This window comes from Chenopodium quinoa, unplaced genomic scaffold (assembly GCF_001683475.1).
Source record: "Chenopodium quinoa cultivar QQ74 unplaced genomic scaffold, ASM168347v1, whole genome shotgun sequence".
NCBI classification, from domain to species: domain Eukaryota; kingdom Viridiplantae; phylum Streptophyta; class Magnoliopsida; order Caryophyllales; family Amaranthaceae; genus Chenopodium; species Chenopodium quinoa.
In genome coordinates this window covers 886,887-899,366 of record NW_018742974.1, presented here as the reverse complement: position 1 = coordinate 899,366, position 12,480 = coordinate 886,887, and positions in this window count along the sequence as shown.

The window sequence follows — 12,480 nt, the reverse complement described above, 5'->3', positions numbered from 1 at the left end:
CTGGGGTGGTGTAGGGTGGTGGGCTGGCTGGGTAAGGAGTTATAGTTTTTTTTAATAATTTATTTAAACCATTAGACACTTGACACATGTCTTCAAGGGCCTCATTAACAGTTTTATCCAAAAAAAACCGTTAAGTGGTGGTGAAATCAATTTTTGGGATTTTTTTGAGATGTTATAATAAAAGTTTTTTTTGTGGTGTTATAATAAAAAATTAGGTTTTTTTGTGGTGTTATTTTCTAATTTTTTTTCTTAGTTTTTTGAATTTATATAGAAGGAGAAAAAACAATTTTAATTTTATAAAGAAATTTTGTTTCGGAAAATTAGTAAAAAAAAAATAAAAATTTAAAGTATCATTTTACGGAAAAAAACCTTTTAAAGCTTTTTTTGCAAACATAAACCACCAACTTGCATTTTTTTGTAAAATGAAACATGTGTGTACTATTCAGGCTTTGACTATGATTTTCAAGCATTCATTTCTTTTTTTTTCTCTTTTTTTTTTTTTGCTATTTACACCTAATTAGAAGTTGAACCTCACCAACAAATTGCAACTCATGCCGAAGCAAAATATTGTAATTCTTTTCTGTTTTGGGTAAAATTACCCATGCCACGTGGTCCAGCCAGCAGGCGTCACGTGTCAGCCCAGGATAAGGCCAAAGTGGACCTATCCCTGTTTGACATGTGGCACTCACAAAGTTCAGGAGAAAAGACGACCTTTAGGACCCAAATCCCGAGAAAGCCGCAATGCGACACATCCCATCAGGTTTAGGTCAGAGTGACCTAATCAGGGGTACATTTACTAATGACCCTATAAATCGGGAGATTCCCCCCCCCCCCATTTTTGGGACACATACAATTATTACAACAACCCTACATCATTCTATCACATTAGAGAAAAACACCCAATCTCGGAATCCAAGAAGATCTCACTTTTACCATTTCCGCACCTTTTCATCTCCTACGACCAATACTAACTTGATCGTCGGAGGCGGAGCTCCTACCAACAAGAGTTTCCGTGCTTTGTAGATACATATCGCGTCGGACCAGTCTTGGTGACGTCTCTCCCGATGGACCAAAAACACCCAAAACATTTGGCACCGTTAGTAGGGAGAGCACCTCTAAGATGGTTCAAGATTATGTACCGCCACCTGAACCTAACCGGCCTACGGCCAACAGGGAGGCCCATACGGACCATGATTCAGATAACTACCACGAAGTCGAAACATATGTGGCCCCTGATGGGTCACTCATCTCAAAGCGCCTCCGTCCTAAAGGCAAGCTGGAACGGAGCAACAATGAAGTGGGTCCCAATAAGCTTGTTGGACCACTGCCTGGGAACACCCAAATGGCAAGGGGTCAGGCTCCTATCACTCGAGATAAACTCATGAAACTTCATGACAAGCTTCAAAGGTGAATTCAATGCCTGATCAACAAAAGGACGGTCGGCTCTAGCAAGGGTCAGTCGGCGAAGAAGACTCCTCAAGCTGCGAGGAGAAAGCCAATTAGAGACAGTCAGCCCACTCCACATCCAAAGGATAAGGCGGTCACCCCTGCCATTGACTGGTCCAAAATCTTTTTGCCTCAACGGGAAAGAGGAAAGTTATCCGGACAGTTCAGCCGGATGGTAGCAAGAAAACCTTCTCCGATGCTCGACACATCATCGAGCACAACCGGAGCCAGCAACTGTCTGAGTCGGCCTCTACATCTTTCCAAACAATTTTAAAAACACATCCGCAAGGAATTCTCAATCCTTCCATGAGAGCCATATAGGCGGCAAGCCCGTCCATACTGGCCCTCAAATGATCGGGTATGCCCCGTATGTGCCTCATATGCTATACGGGCAACACAATTCATGTAGCCGACCCTTTTCTGAGGCCAGGCGGCATATAATGTCCAGCCCCTGGAGTGGCAGCTCCGGTTGCTCAGACTTGGTGAACAAACCTCTGTGTTTACTAGGGAAATAATCGAGGCGGCATAGCCGGCCAAGGTTAAGAATGTCTTGGTTGGTGCCTATGATGGTACCACCAACCCTACACCAACAAACCTTATGCACATGCACTGGAGCCAGCGTGGGACACGGGGGGACAGCTGTCCCCCCACTTCCCAAACGAAAAATTGTTTAAATCCAATATTTTGTACAATTACCAATACATCAATGGAGTTAGCGCAGCGGTCAATGTGAATTATTGCATGTGTTTGTGGTCTAAGGGAAGGGATTGAGGTTTGATTCTTCCTGCAGGCATTTTTTTCCTTTATGGAGAAAAAAATGATACGTGATGTTGATTTTTTAACTAAGTACTCATACTATATATTCTTATGTTGTAAAAAATATTTAAGTAGTTTTTTGCTCTAATATAATACTTTTGTCAAACTAAACTATGATTTTCATTTGTCCCCCCGGTTTAAAATTCCTGGCTCTGCCACTGAAGAGCAATATATTATTTACAAGGTCTAAGGGAAGGGATTGAGGTTCAATTCTTCGTGCAGGCATTTTCTTCCTTTTTATACTATCACTTCCATGAAGAAGTCGACCATGACACCATCTACTGCTATAGCCTCAAGCGGACGTTGGACAGTCTAGCTGACAAGGGGGTTCTGAAGTCGTACATCATGAAGTACAAAGTGACTGTCAAGACTAACCCTCACAGTCATCCAAGATTGTCGAGCCTGCTAGAAGCTCGGACACTGACAAAGAGTCGGTCTACACAATAGCAGGCGGGTTTGCTGGAGGTGGCCCGATCATTCGTGGCACCAAAGACCACCTGAAAAAGATGGTCAATTCAGTTAATGAGGGGAAGGCGTTAGCCGACAACACCTTCCCAAAGGTTGTTATTATTAAGTGGGATCGGGGCAAAGTCTGTCGGCCCATGACGACCTGGTTGTCATTGAATGTAAGATCGCCAACTAACTAGTTGGTCGGATCCTTATAAACATGGGCAGCTCCTCTAACCTCATTAGCTATAAGTGTCTGTCCAAGATGAAGTACAAGCTGGATAACCTGCACAATGTCTCCTACCCTCTTGTTAGTTTTGGGGGAGGGGTCGTGCACCCAGTCGGACAAATTGACTTACCCATCCAGCTGGGTGAGAAGGGAAAAGGGCGACATATGGTCGTCCGGTTTTTGGTGGTTGAAGAGCTGACCTCCTACTACATTATTCTAGGCCGCCCCATGCTGAACGAGTACAAAGCCATCATCATCCCAGCTCTCATGTTGTTAAAATATGAAAGGGATGATAGCTATGTTGGCTTCTGAAATGGGATTAGAAGACGACTAGGGAGTGTTATCTCTCATACGTTAAGCCCACGGTTGCAGTAGTCAGGCCAGGAAATGAGCCAATAGACCTTGACGATGTCAAGGACTTGGACCCAACCCCACCAGCACCCAAAAGGAAAAGAAAATCTTATCAACGGGTGGCCAAGGAGGTAAAGAAAGAGAAGAAATAACAATCACTGACCGGGGAACGGTCAGATGAACTCTATCCCCAGCCAATTGGTGATCACATTGATATTCCTTTGGATGACAGTTGTCTAGAGCAAACTATTAAGGTGGGGACAATTGCCTTTGAAAAATTGGGTGCATACTTGTACCTTATGCTGAAGGAATTAAAAGACATTTTTGCCTTTGAAGTGAAAGAGATGTCAGGCATCAGCCCGGATCTCGCTTTCCACAAACTCGCCGTTGATCCTAAAAAGAAGTCCATCTGGTAGAAGAAAAGAAATCACGGCGAGGAGAGAAGTCAGGCAGCAGCTGCCGAGGTTAAAAACTGCTAGGTGCTAGGTTCATTCGGCCATGTAACTTTCCTGATTGGGTTGCCAACATTGTGCTTATAAAGAAGTCGAATGGTACCTAGCGCATGTGTGTAGATTACACTAACTTGAACAAGGCATGTCCAAAGGATAGTTACCCGCTTCCAAATATCGACAACTTGGTCGACTCTATAGCCGGGCATGCCTTGATGAGTTTTATGAATGGTTACTCAGGTTTCCACCAGATACCCATGCGGAAGAAAGGTCAAGAGAAGATGACTTTCGTCACTGATCTGGGGTTATTCTGTTATACTGTGATGTCATTTGGCTTGAAGAATGAGCTTGCTACTTTCTAACGGATGATTAGTACTATTTTCATTAATCAGATTCGGAGGAATGCAGAGGCGTACATTGATGACATGATAGTGAAATCCAAGCAACATACGGATTATCTTGCTAACCTTCGATAAACCTTTGGTGTATCTTTGGTGTTGAGTCTGGGAAGTTTATCGAAAACCTTATTGATTAAAGGGGGATAGAGGCTAACCCAGAAAAGATACAGGCGCTGATAGAAATGAAGTCACCCCGTACTGTAAGGAAAGTTCAAAAACTTACCGATTGTCTGGCGGCTTTGGGGAGATTCCTCAACCGGTCAGGTGACAGTGCCTCTATTTCTTCCAGGTGATCAGAAAGAAGATAAGGTTTGAATGGGGGGATGATGCTGAGGCGGATTTTTAGAAACTAAAAGAACATTTACACTTTTTGCCAAGGCTTGTTAGCCCTCTGCCCAAAGAGACGATTTACATGTACTTAACCGTCTCAGATCATGCCCTCAGTGTTGTTCTCCTTGCTGAAAGAGATGACATTCAGCTCCCGGTCTATTTTATTACCCAAGTACTCAAAAGTGCTGAATTGTTGTACCCTATGGTTGAAATTTTTGGCCTAACTCTTTACATGGCTATCAAGAAGTTGAAACCTTACTTCTTGGCACATTCGGTTGTGGTATACACAGACCAAACTCTCAAGAAGTCAATGACAACCTTGGAGTCATCCGGTAGGATGGTCTAATGAACTATTGAAATTCAAAGTTTAAAAATCACTTTCGAACCGAGAAAGGCAGTGAATGGTTAGGCGTTTGCCGACTTCATTGTCAAAATGATAAGGCCGGTTGCATCGGACAATATTAATAAGGTTTGGAAAGTGTATGTAGACGGGAACTCTACTATGAACGGCTATGGTGTAAGCATAATCTATCAGTCTCATAAGGGGACAAATATGAGTATGCACTATGGTTCAAGTTCCAAGCCTCAAACAACGAGACAGAATATGAAGCCCTGCTAGCCGGTATCTGCATGTGTAAGGCGGTAGGGGTAACAAAAATTGACGCTTTCTCTGATTCATAGTTGGTTGTAAGCTAATACCATGGTGTAGACACCCATTTGTGTCTCCCCAAAACCAAACCCAGTGATGAATACCTTTCACGTCGAATCATAACCGAATGAAGTGAAAGTGTGGAAAGTCTAGTGTCGCGGTTAGTTTTAATTTTTTTCTTTCTCTCTGTTTTTGAAAGGAAAAATTGTCAGGAACTACTTGTTAAATAGGGGTATTTGGAAACAACTACCCACTAAAAAAATTTATCAAAAAAACTACCCTCTAAATTTAAAAAGTTAGAGTAGCACTGCGCATTTGCATTTTCCGACGAGAAAGTCTGGCACGTGGGGCCCACTTTTTCAATTTTTCTTCTGAAAATTCCTAATTGAAGAAGTGAAAACAAGTAGGGTATGCAATTCATAGATAATTCTTCTCTTTTAATTCATTAATTATGAATTTTGATGTTAGGGTATAACGATTAGAAATTAGGGTTCTAAGAAATTGGGGATAATTTAAAATTGGTTGAATTTATTGCTTTTAATTCAAATTGCTTATCTTAGGGTTACTAATTAAGGTCCAATTTGTCATTGCATCGTGTCTTTTCAGAGAAAAATTGAAAAAGTGGGCCCATGCGCAGGACATTCTCGCCGGAAAATGCAAATGGGTAGTGCTACTCTAACTTTTTAAATTTAGGGGGTAGTTTTTTCGATAAAATTTTTTAGTGGGTAGTTGTTTCCAAATACCACTATTAAGCGTGTAGTTCTTGACAAATTTTCCTTTTTGAAAACCTATTTTATGAGAATAGCCAATCCAGTTTAGTTTGGTCCATGGCAAGGGTCCAATAATAGTGTAGTTGGATCGGGTTCGAAAAGAGCTTTCCAACGATATATTATAAGCTCAATTCCGATGAATAATGAGGAAGTTATGGCCAAATTACTAAACTGAGCCCGGTTTGATCTTTATATGCGGCCCAATATCTAGAGGAGGACCTATTTTGATTTATCATTTCTAATGCAATTAGGATTGATTATAGTCTTCTAGAATCTTCTAGAAGGTTCTTTTGAATCCTAATGTCATTAGCGTTGATAATTGAGTTTTATGAGTTTTATTTAGAATTAAAGAAGTGTTTTAAGTGAAATTACAGTTTTACCCCTCGTACGCTTAATTTTATCAAAAATATGAAAACGTGTGAAAAAACTGCCTGCAGCACCGCACCACAGGCTGTCGCCTGGCGACAGAGGCTTGTGCGGCGACAGCGTCGTGTTTTATTCTTCTTGAAACTCCGATTCTTTTTTTATCATATTCCGGCTGATTTTTCATTATAAATAGCGTCCTTAAACCTCCGTTTTTAATTACCAACTCTCATCAAGAAATCTTGATACTTTCTCTCTCTCTCTCTCTCTCTCTCTCTCTTATTCTAAACCAACCTTTTTTACAAACACAAATTCTGCATTCACAAGATCTTGATACACCTAGCCCAATTCGAAGTTGTCTTCGCCCTAGACGTGAAAGGTTTGTTATTTCTGAGGGTTTGGTCCCAAATCTAGTCTAAACTTTCTTAATCTTTATTTAATTTAATTGTTTGTTTTATTATTTCCCTTGAAGTTGCTAACGTGTGTATTTTGTTATTATAAAGAGATACGAGGCATCCAAGTAAGTGCTTTAATTATTTTCATTGTTATTATAATATAGAAATCATGTTATGATGTTTTGATTGATTCCTAATATCATGTTAGGATGCTTTTCCCTAGTATCATATTTAGGGTGATTTGCTTATATCAATTATGATTTCTGTGGTGCTTCCTACTTTCTCTCCTAATAGCATGTTAGTATCATGTTAGGGCTAAAGCTTTGATTTTTAATGTTTAGTATCATGCTAGGGTTTGTTATTAATCTTGTTAGTATCATGCCTAGGATCTTGCTATTATTATGCTTTAGCGTTGATATGATTATTTTAATTATGATTATGATGATGATTATTATTTTTATTATTATTATGTTGCTTTATATTTATTTTTATTGCTTGATCAAGCCTTTTATGAATGTTTAAAGGGAATTTGTACTTGGAATCACGCTTAATAAGATAATTAATAATCTTGTTTAGGGTAAATTTGATTATAATACAAGTGATCGCAAATACTAGTTTTGTTTGTGCATTAATATTCAACCAACATAGATTAAACAGATTTAGGGTAAACCTATTGATTGCATATTGAGCGCGGGGAAATTAGGTCGTTGACTAACCTCCTCACGGCCAAAAAAAAAATTTATTATAATCCTAAACTAACCCCTAAACAAGTCTAGTGGTAAGTTCGGAGTCGAACCACAAGGAACGGTAATGCTAGATTGTTCTTAATCTAATGATTTGTGACTTGTTGGACATATGTTGGTTGGTTGGATGACTTTCTTTCTTTTCTCCTCCCATGGATTCTTTGGTTTAAAGTTTGAGCATGTTGCCTCATTCAAGCTTGGGGGAGGGTATTCTATCATGTTTGGTGGAATTTTGATTCATATATGCCATGCACATTTGTATATGCATTTCCATTTTCTTTATTTTGAAAATTCCAACAAGATTTTGTTTCTATCAAGGCAAATTTGCAATGTGTTTTGTTTTGTTCTTACTTTTGACATAATACGCTTGGACTTGTATTCTTGAATGTCTTTATTCCTAAATTATAAAGGTATGCACGGTTTGAGAATGTGTTAGGTTGACTCTAGGATATGATATGCTAAGGTAGTTGTTAAGAACTTTGAGACCATGAAGCCCTAGTTCACTTGCTTGTGGTAAGATGGAGTTGCTCTCTATGGTGGATATGAAATCAAGAGTTAGTTATTGCTATCCCTAGTGAGGTAAATTGTTCAAGCCTTCATCATACTTTGTTGAGCGGCATATTTGGATCCTTGGCTATTGCATTCTCGTATCTAGAACTTGACTTTTAGCTCCCAAGATCGCGACCGTGCCACTTTAGGGGATGACAAAGGAATTTCTCTTTTTATAGGATAGATTTTCTATTTTTGAGTTTAGTTTATATTTGCCCCTCTTGCTAGCCCTTTTGAGCCATATACCTTCTTTTCTCTAGCCACAATACAAGCCTTGAAGCCTTGGTTTCACTTTCTACCTTTAGTTTTGTGAAGCAATTTAGTTTTCGAGCTTGTTTTATTGTTTATGGTGCAAGTTTAGAATTTTAAGTTCATTTGTAAAGCAAGTATGTGTTGTATATAATTTTTTTGCATAAAACCAAATACATTTTGAGAAAAAGCCGTCCAAAGTTAAAAGAGGCAAGGACATATATAAAAAAAAATAAATAAATAATAAAAAAAAAGCTTGGGAAAAGGAATTATTGAAAAAAAAAAGTAAAGAAGAATGTAAAGCACAAAAAAAAAAAAAGGGGTTTTGTTATTGTTGTTCTCCCTGTTTTTGTTATTTTGTGTTAAATAAGCTTGGGGGAAAGTTATTTAATAAGCATACTTGGCACTTTTGTTTTGGAATCGTTTGGATCTTGTGGAAGAAGTTCCACCCGTGCTTCACATAGGTTTACCACCAATTTCAAGAGTTCTCCACACCTTTACTCTCCTAGCTTATATGTTAATACCTTGAAAGTCCTTTTGATCCTAGAGGGTTAAGTCATTCAATGATGGCGGGAAATAGGAATCAAGCCTATAGAGCGAGTTTGCATAGCCAAGATGTCGGCTAACCTTCTCAATGTTTTTAATTTCTTATTTATTTTCCGGTTTCTTCGTGGAATCATGAGAAGCTAACTTGAAAGTGGATTTGAAACTAGTAGAGAGAACGTGGTTTGATTGGTTGAAACAAAAGGTGGAATGTGTTTCCAATAGTTCTCTATGCTTAGCATATGTTATGTTTCAATCAACCTTGGACATCTTAGAACGTGCATACCTTTATTATTTTAGAAAGATTGACATTCATTAGTGTTTGCTCCATCATAAAAGTCCACTCTAGAACGCTTGTAACTTTTCTCTTACTTCGATTTATTTTATTTTATTTATTTATTGCCTTGCCTTGATTTTTGTCAAGAGTTATGGGTTAAACTCTTAGGACACCCTTACGAGAGCTTACTCGTCCTCTAGAGCGATCTATGGGGTTTAAAGTGCTTGATGCATGCGCTAAATGCATTCGTGATTCCTACGAAAGTGAGTTAGTGTATATTCTTTCTCTTCTATTTCCCGCCATCATTGAATGACTTAACCCTCTAGGATCAAAAGGACTTTCAAGGTATTAACATATAAGCTAGGAGAGTAAAGGTGTGGAGAACTCTTGAAATTGGTGGTAAACCTATGTGAAGCACGGGTGGAACTTCTTCCACAAGATCCAAACGATTCCAAAACAAAAGTGCCAAGTATGCTTATTAAATAACTTTCCCCCAAGCTTATTTAACACAAAATAACAAAAACAGGGAGAACAACAATAACAAAACCCCTTTTTTTTTTTTTTGTGCTTTACATTCTTCTTTACTTTTTTTTTCAATAATTCCTTTTCCCAAGCTTTTTTTTTATTATTTATTTATTTTTTTTTATATATGTCCTTGCCTCTTTTAACTTTGGACGGCTTTTTCTCAAAATGTATTTGGTTTTATGCAAAAAAAATTATATACAACACATACTTGCTTTACAAATGAACTTAAAATTCTAAACTTGCACCATAAACAATAAAACAAGCTCGAAAACTAAATTGCTTCACAAAACTAAAGGTAGAAAGTGAAACCAAGGCTTCAAGGCTTGTATTGTGGCTAGAGAAAAGAAGGTATATGGCTCAAAAGGGCTAGCAAGAGGGGCAAATATAAACTAAACTCAAAAATAGAAAATCTATCCTATAAAAAGAGAAATTCCTTTGTCATCCCCTAAAGTGGCACGGTCGCGATCTTGGGAGCTAAAAGTCAAGTTCTAGATACGAGAATGCAATAGCCAAGGATCCAAATATGCCGCTCAACAAAGTATGATGAAGGCTTGAACAATTTACCTCACTAGGGATAGCAATAACTAACTCTTGATTTCATATCCACCATAGAGAGCAACTCCATCTTACCACAAGCAAGTGAACTAGGGCTTCATGGTCTCAAAGTTCTTAACAACTACCTTAGCATATCATATCCTAGAGTCAACCTAACACATTCTCAAACCGTGCATACCTTTATAATTTAGGAATAAAGACATTCAAGAATACAAGTCCAAGCGTATTATGTCAAAAGTAAGAACAAAACAAAACACATTGCAAATTTGCCTTGATAGAAACAAAATCTTTTTGGAATTTTCAAAATAAAGAAAATGGAAATGCATATACAAATGTGCATGGCATATATGAATCAAAATTCCACCAAACATGATAGAATACCCTCCCCCAAGCTTGAATGAGGCAACATGCTCAAACTTTAAACCAAAGAATCCATGGGAGGAGAAAAGAAAGAAAGTCATCCAACCAACCAACATATGTCCAACAAGTCACAAATCATTAGAGGAAGAGCAAGGAAGGATATTACCGGATATTAGGTGGGTATAGTACCCGCAAATGACCCAATTAAACCTTCTTGAAGCCGACTACCTCTAAAAGTGAATCTTGTTTTCCATGTGCTAGCAAAAGTGGAGTCAAACTTCCTTGATTCTTGATCCAAATCAATGCACCAAAGTATATCAAGTTATGTACCTAGAAAAAGGCACACAAACATTTCCATGAGAGAAAATCTATTCTAAAAAGAAAAGAAAATGAAAGCAATAAAACACGGGTTACTTCCCGAGAAAGGCTTGCTTAAGGTCCAAGCTTGACCGCTCTAGTAAATAATATTGCAACGATCGCAAGAGCTTGTCAAATGCACTACTACACATCTCATAAGATAACAAGTAAGCAAATGATATAAGAAGGGCATGCACCAAGATTAGTGCACGCAAAAGAAGGTGAAGAGGGAGTTTCCAAGAAGAAGAAGAATCAAAAGAAAATTCAAGAAAATAAGAAGAAGAATAGAAAGGCAAACTCTCTTCACAAAAATCTTTTTGGGTGGAAAAATCACCCTTTTCCTCAATTGAAGACGAATGAGGGACATAAAAATCTTCATAGGCAAGGGGGTCCCCAATAGGCTCATTAACAAAGGAAGGAAGGGATATAGGAGTGTAGGGGATATGGTTGAAATTCCTTGAAAAAGGGACATGAGAGAAGGGGATAGGAGCAATGGTCTTACAAATGGTCTCTTCTTCACCACCATTCCTCAAATCACCAATTTGAGCATGAAAATCAATCATAGAATCCTCAAAAGAAGAACACTCATGATCATGATCTCCCTCAAACATCCAACTTCCAAGAGGAACTACATAATCCCCTTCACTACAATCATGAACAACAACTCCCTTAACTTCCTTAAAGCCTAAAATTTCAAAGTCATGCATGAATGGATGCAAATTCATTTCAAAATCATCTCTCTCCCATGAAGCATTCTTAATGAACTCACTCAAAAGGCTATGGGTTTTCATTTGACACTCAATAAACACATTAGACATAACCTCAAATGAATCCAAATACTCATGGATAAAAGGATCACAATCATGCACTTGAGACTTATCAAGATGGGAAAGAGGGTTAGGATTTTCAAAATCAACTCTCTCTTCATTCTCAACTCCTTCACCATCACTCATATGCTCACCAATGGGATCCTCACACTCTCTTGGTTGCTCAAAATCATCATCATCATCCTCAACACACACATTAAATTGGGATTTTTCACAAACAAGCATCAAGGGTGACAGTTGGCTTTCTAACTCCTCTTTTCTTCTCCTTCCCTCCTCAAGACGCTCCTCATTCTTTTTCATTATCTCTAATTGACCTCTCATAGAATTAAGAATCATTTCCTTACTAGGCCCAAGCTCATTATCAAGCTCAATGCACCTAATTTGAGATTCAAAAGTAGAAATAAGGGATTCAAAAGTTGTTGAAGGTTGAGGCTCAACAAGAGAAGAAGAAGTACAACCAAGATTGGAAAAATCAACATTAATATCATGAGCATATACATCACATTGGGGAGTGGGGGCACAATCAAACACATGAGATTCATCATTAAGGGATCGAAGCACATCACAAGAAGGCATGGTAAATAATGAAGAATATTGAAACACACCATTAGCATCAACTTGCGCATGTACCTCATCATCATGAACAAAAGAGGAAATAGAGTTGAAATCATGTGTTTTAGGTTCACTTAAGGGATCATGTAACAAATCATGGGAATTCATGCTAACATTAGAAGTATCAACACATTGCATATCAATAATAGAATCATGATTACCCTTATTATAGACATCCCAAGCAAACCAATCATAAAAATCCCAAGCATCATCAATTGATAATGCTCTAAATTCACCATT